We start from the raw sequence: 7,500 nt of genomic DNA, 5'->3' as shown, positions 1-7,500 counted from the left end.
CATGTCTTTGCTGTAGATATTAAAAAAGGGAAAATAATTTGTAATTAATGCTAGGGGGGTTAATTTGCTTTAAGCTGATCTTTCTCATCTTAAACATTACATTCTGAAATTATACTCAATGCATAAAAAGCTTGTGTGTTTTACTCTCAGTGTACAGGGCTTTCACTATGCTCATTCACCCAAGTGGTCTTTTTCGGAAAATACTATAATCAATACTACGAGTGGACTTTATATAGATCTATTGGCTGAGCCCTGAAGGTCATGGGCAAAAATCAATTGCGTACACATATTTATACATATTCAAAGCGCGTGCTCATATTCCTCGCAAACGCGAAGATCGCCATTTTGTTTCAAGTTGTTGACCTGCCCGTTCAATCCTATATTTAATTGACAACACACGATAACATGTGATGGAAAGTTGGAGAAGGAGACTGTTAAATATTTATTTGCTTATATATCTATTCACCTCCGTTTGGGGTGGGGGGTAAAATTCTGTTGTCAGGTGAAGGTCATTATATGTCGGTGTCGAAGGACTCTGCCTCCAATAATCCGGCCCAGGCGGTGATGGTGTCGGGGCTGCTGTCGAGATCTAACAATTACTGCCTGTCTCTGTGGTACGTCATCCCTTCCACAACCTCTGGGAGGGTCCTCGTCAGCAGACAGGTGGGTCCGATGGTTCAAATCTTTGCATGTGTGTGTGTGTGTGTGTGTGTGTGTGTGTGTTAACACCAAAGCCTGGCACATTGAGTCAACAGGAGACAGGCAGAAAGAGACAGAACGTGAGTGCGAGTAGGAGAGCGAGACCGAGACAGAGACAAGTGAAGCAAAGGGGAGAGAGAGAGGATGATAAGCGCAGACACACACAGGCACTCAGACAGACAGACAGACACACACACACACACACACACACACACACATAGAGGCAGACACGCATACACGCACACAAACACACACACACACGCGCGCGCGCGCGCGCGCGCACATTAATATGACCGACCAACCAACCAACCAACTTACACACACACACACACACACGTACACACATACTCATAACACACACACACACATACACAGGTACACACACATTCAAACAATACATTATGCATCAGTTTGTGTCGGGTAACGTATTTGTAATCATTCCTTTAAATTCTTGCAGGAGAAACTGTCCTTACAAGTCACACGAGAAAATATTAATGCCGGTAGTTTTATCTCCGCTTCCACAGCTTGGATTTAACCTCAAACATGTCAAGGTTCACCTAGTACTAAGAGGAACATTAGTCCAGCCTCAGGCTAAATCAAATTCAGAATAAAAAATAAATCAGTTATTGATAAATTACAGTCCTTTGAAAAGTAAGAACACTAACCATGTCATTGGCTGGATGTTTACGAGGAGAACAACAAAATACGACCGCCTCTTTTTTCTTCTTCTTTTTTTTTTTAACAAATGTCTGTCATCATGTTTGTTTTCAGGAAGTCACACCGAAAATGAAGAAGTGACTTTGCAAAATGAGCACAGGTTTGATACTCTGATAATGTAAAAGATACTCAAACATTTCCCACGAAACGATACGAAAAAAAGAAGACGATAATGACAAAAGATGAGAAAAAATTGTAAAGAAGTTTGTTTTTTTCTTTAATTAAAAACAAACGAAAGGCATCGTATTTATTTGGACCCAACTCTTTTCCAAAACATATAAAACCTGTTCAGTCATGACAGAGACTGTCATAGGGAAATACAGGCCTGCAAAACTTTTCAAAATAAGTAAAAGTTTACAGTCAGACTATTTTGGCTCGACAAATATTCAAAACTATATGAGTAGTAACAGTCAGGCGAGGGGGTTAAAGCAAACTGTGAGCCCGTAAAAACTGTCCAACAGACATAAACACCGAGTCTATCAGATAACAGCCAGGATCTCTAATCCACAGCTCTCCACGTTCAGCATGGTAGCTCAGAGGGTCAGATGTCTCCGAACCGGCAGATGCTCTGTTGTCTTTACAGAGGCTCTGTTACGGCGTATGAGACAGTTAGGCTGACCATAAGCCCCACACCTACAGGCTTCGTCAGGGCATAGAGATCGTCACGGCTCAGAGCTGACACACCTGGTGTGTGTTATGACTGTGGAAGCAGTCTTCAAGAGCTTTGTTTCGAATATCATAGAATTTCGTATCATTATTTTTGATTTCCACCAAAACACCATCAGCAGCAACAGGTGGGATTGATTAAAGGTAGATTCTACAACAGGTGGGATGGATTAAAGGTAGATTCTACAACAGGTGGGATGGATTAAAGGTAGATTCTACAACAGGTGGGGTGGAATGGATTAAATGTAGATTCCACAACAGGTGGGATGGATTAAAGGTAGATTCTGTGACGCGGCATAGTGTACAAGGTGCACTGATTTTAGTAGCACTAAAAACAAAATGAATTAATGCGATGCGATAGAATCAGCTGAGATTGTTTCGCAAGGTTATGTCCATAAACAATTCTGTATACTCCCTTACCCAGTTAAGGAATGAAAAGAAGAAAAAAACCTGTCCAACGCCGCTCCTGTCAACAGTGGGGTAACAAAAAATTCAATCAAGTTTGCTAAAAAGAATATTCATTTTACCAAATCAAACAACTAGGGAAAAACATAGAACGTGGACCCTGCAGGAAAAGAATTCAGACGAACGAAGACTTTTGCTGTTGTTGTTGTGGTTGTTTTGGTTTTTTGTTGGTTTTTTTTTGTTTGTTTGTTTGTTGTTGTTTTTTTGGTTTTTTGTTGTTGTTTTTTGTTGTTGTTGTTGTTGTTTTGTTGTTGTTTTTTTTTTTGGGGGGGGGTTAAAGATTGCCTGGCATAATTAACCTTCGACATGAAATCAGGATGATTTTATATCAATACCGAAAAAAAAAAATCAGACAGACGGAATAAAAGAAAACGGAAATAATGTTCCTCCTGCACCTTGCATAGAATCTTTAAGAAAACAAAGCGCTGTTATTTTTGATAGATTCCCTGGTCAGCCTACAGTTTGATCTTATGGATTTGATTAGTTATTGTTGTGGTGATGTCGAGATGCACCATCCACTTCAAAATCTCTGAAATATAAAACCGTGGTAGATTTGGAAGTGCTGTTTGAAAATCCCAAAATTTGACATAACTGTTTCAACTCTCGTGTTTTACGAAAAACGAATGTTATGCCCATACAGCCCACGACCAAACTGATGCAACCTGTATTGTTTGCGATGAAAACCGCCATTACCTTAAATAACAAACACAAATCAAGCTAGCATTTCTTACCTCGGACTTTAGAAAACAGACCTCATTGCAGACGACACAACCGTTTCTGAAGTTCTAACCGGGGGAAACGAAAGAGTGACAGTACATCTTCTTCTTCTCTTCTTCTTCTGCGTTCGTGGGCTGCAACTCCCACGTTCACTCGCATGTACACGAGTGGGCTTTTACGTGCATGACCGTTTTTACCCCGCCATGTAGGCAGCCATACTCCGCTTTCGGGGGTGACAGTACATCAATTCTTTGTTTTCAACGTCATAAAGTCCATGCAGTTCTTCACCTTGATCTTTATATGACTGTTGACGGGCATCCACATAATTCTGGCTTAAAATGTCAATTGGTGAAAAGGACAGTGGAAACACACACACACACACACACACACACACACACACACACACGGAGAGAAATGAATGAACAAAGAAACAAAAAAGGCTCATTATGTAGGTCTTACAACCGTCTCTGAGGCTGTCAACGCAAAAACAACTGCTCACCACTGCAAAACCATGACCACGTCAGTGAACAAGTGCTCACCTCACTGTCACAGTACTGCGAGGAAAGCGGCTGTCAGTCCGAGCTGTTTTGTTGTTGTTGTTTTACAACCCCACGCTTTCTCTTACACACTTCCTCTCAGAGCTGAGCCTTTGTATCTCCATATTTCTCCTCTCCTTCCGTCTCTCACTTGTTGCCTGTTTCAGATCAATACACCATTAGCAATCCACTGCCTTTTTTCTTGAAATCAGTGAGACATAGAAGCTGAGGGAACATAGAGCTGACCCCGTGACAGGTCCACTCCTTTCCGTGTGGTGTGCTTGACTGTGTGTGTCACTATATGTGTGGCATCGTCGTGTTTACTGCATATGAATTTTCTAAAGTGGATACTTAATTAACTGGAATGAACATAAAAGAAAAATGAATCGAAGGGTTTCTTTCAGTTTCGGTCAGCCTGTTGTCAGACTGGTTTGTGCAGATCTATACATGTCGCAGTGTGCCTGAGGTTATGTCAACCTTCCGGTCGAATGAAAAGAATTTCTTAAATAATCGAGATATGTCAAGAAAGCATTATTTGAATGGTGTTATTACCTCAAATACATTTATATTTCATTGCGCTAAAAAGACCCATAGCATTAGATGTTAGATTTGGTCGACTAGTGACGTCAGATGTGGCGTAGCGTTGGGGATAAGACTTTTCTTGTTTCTTTTTCTTCTTCTTTCAATAACACGACCAACATCGACTTGCCGATGACTGTAGTGGTTCATGCATGCTGGGTATTTTCGTGTCTCCATAACCCACCGAACACTGACATGTGTTACAGGATCTTTAACGTGTGTATTTGATCTTCTGCGTGCGTATACACACGAAGGGGGTTCAGGCACTAACAGGTCTGCATATATGTTGACCTGGGAGATCGTAAAAATATCTACCCTTTACCCACCTTGCACCGTTACCGTGATTCGAACCCGGGACCCTCAGATTGAAAGTCCAACGCTTAAACCATTCGGCTGTTGCGCCGGTCTGAACAGGTCATCCTTGGTTTAATCCCCGTAGCAGGCCTGATGTTTGTTGTTTCTTTTTTATTTTTTTTTTTTTTTTTATGATACCAAGCTTATCAATACAAGACCAATTCAGTTTAACGATTTTTGTACCCCCCCTCCCTTCCCCCTCCCCACCCTCATATGATTCCTTTACTGGATCCAGCGTGTCACAAGTGCGTCTTGAAGGCCTTCCCTCTCTTGTTTTCTTTTTTCTTTTTTTTTTTTTTTTTTTACTCTAAAATCACAGATTTCTTTCTGTGAAAGTGAGGAACAAGTTAGTTAGTCTTCACTTTGTGTGTGTGTGTGTGTGTGTGTGTGTGTGTGTGTGCCACATATCTGTCCCTCTTTGTCTTTGTCTGTCTCTGTACGCTTGGTTTCTATTTTCTTTGTTCAGTTGTCAATTTGTAAAATTCTGTTTCTACAGATTTTTTTTCCCAAGGACAGTTTTTCTTGTCCTCTTCAACGGCCAATTTTTTTGTGTGCAGCGAACTACGTTCATGCTGCACACGGTACCTCGGTTTTTCATCGTCTGTTTCCAAACACTAGCTCCCAGACCATCACTCAAGGTCTGGTAATGAGAAGAGGGATTGGGGGGGGGGGGGGGGGGAGGTAGGTTGAATGAGAAAGTGAATGGGGGATGTGTGGGAGGAGTAAGAGGGAAAATAAAACGAAAAAAAAAAACCATGCGTGATTCAAACCTGTAATGTTCTCTGCTTCCAAGGTGGGCCAGTTAGTTATTTATGCTGACTAAGCCCCGGCCATCTCCCCCTGACATCTGGGTTTTTCTTTTGTCTTTAGTTCCTGCGTGTCCTCTGTAACCTAGGGGTGAGCGGGGACCACGGGCCCTGAGTTCTGTAAACAGTAAACAAGGCGGTAACACTGGCTCATAAACACCACAACAGGCACACCGGTGCACCCTCAGTGCAAGTGCAGCGTTGCCCTTTTGTCACACACACACACACACACACACACACACACATACACAGTGCACCATTCACACAGGTAAATAAAAGATAAAGAACACACGCAGGAACCTTTTCCTGTCTCTGTCTTTGTTTCTCTGTCTCTCTCTGTCTCTGTGTGTCTCTGTCTCTGTTTCTCTGTCTCTCTCTGTCTCTTCTCTGTCTCTCTGTGTCTCTGTCTCTCTCTATGTTGCAGCTGTACTCTGTCACCAGTTTACATAACTTCTTTTATTCCTATTTTTACGTACCTCCGACCCCCTTCCCTTCCCTCGAAAATGGCATGTGTATATAATTATCGATATGATTTATTCGGTCTGTCTGACTGTATAAGATAAGATAAGAAGAACTTTATTATCTCATCAAGAGAAATTACATCAGGTGCGGCAAAACAAAACGTTGACAATTACTCAACACAAAACATTAAACATGACTTAATTAAAAAGAATCAATAACATATAAGACATTCATATAAAAAGTATTGTATATATTCACTTTATCATAATGTTGTAATTAATCATCATCGTAAACATATTGCAATGCACCAAGATTAACATTGCTTGTATCATACTGCCCATAAATTAAGATAAGATAAATTAAGATAGTATAAATTAAAATAAGGTATCAATAAACAATGAGGGCAGGAGATCAAATGATTAACAAATAGTAAAGAGAGGTAACTCTCTCCATAAACAAGGTGCACAACTTCTCGTCAATGCTGCTTATGCTACCGATTCAGCTAGCACATAGGTAAATAATAGATACATTAGAACAAACCCAGACACTTCCTCAAAAAAGGTTTGTTCCACTGTACCTTTTATTTACCTATGTGCTAGCTGAATCGGTAGCATAAGCAACATTGACGAGAAGTTGTGTACCTTGTTTATGGAGAAAGTTACCACTCTTTACTATTTGTTAACGCAAGGGACCAACTGGACTGGAATGGCCAGAACAGCCCAGAATAGAGTGCGATGGCGAGGGGTCGTCTATGGCCTGTGCTCCACCGGGAGCGATGGGCATAAGTAAGTAAGTAAGTAAGTACTATTTGTTAACATGAGGTATGTTTGGCACTGACCACTGTGGAAGCCCATATTTTCAAAACCAGCCGAGCTCAACTATGACGAACTGACAGCATCTGACTTGCTTCTAAGTTAGTTTCTTTGTATGTCAGGAATGGACCCGTGAAGAAACCAGGGAATTACAACTCCCGGAAGTCTCAAAACGGTTCAGCCGTGGTTTGCTCCGTGGAAACAACCATCCGTTTATTTACGAAGTGTTAACTGATTATGGGGTCATTTTTTTTTATGTTGGCGCTTTTTTTGTTTCTTTAATTACATAAACCCGTTTGCTTTGATTTGTGTGTGTGTTGGGGGGGGGGGGGGAGAGAGATAGAGGGAGAGGGGCAGTGGTGGAGGGGGTCGATTTTTAAATTTCTTAGGGTAAGTAATCATTGCAGCTTGGACTTACACCATACCACCTTCTTGCCCTTTGGCCTGAACTGATATCTGTTTTGGGGGCAAGCGTTACCCTTACTCCCCCCCCCAACCCCCTACCTCTCCTACCCTCCCCGTCCCCTCACCCCCACCTTCTCCCACGTCCCGCTTCCTTCCCTTTCCACGCCTTACATCCTTTTCCGAACTACCAGTTCCTTTAATCACAAACTCAAAGGCAACATTTTAGTAGGTTTCTGTCCCCCTTGTTAGATAAGTATGCCCGACTTTGCCATTTCATCACAG

Source organism: Babylonia areolata, chromosome 9 (assembly GCF_041734735.1).
Source record: "Babylonia areolata isolate BAREFJ2019XMU chromosome 9, ASM4173473v1, whole genome shotgun sequence".
In the NCBI taxonomy this organism is placed as follows: Eukaryota; Metazoa; Mollusca; class Gastropoda; order Neogastropoda; family Buccinidae; genus Babylonia; species Babylonia areolata.
Note: the sequence above shows the minus strand (reverse complement) of the source record.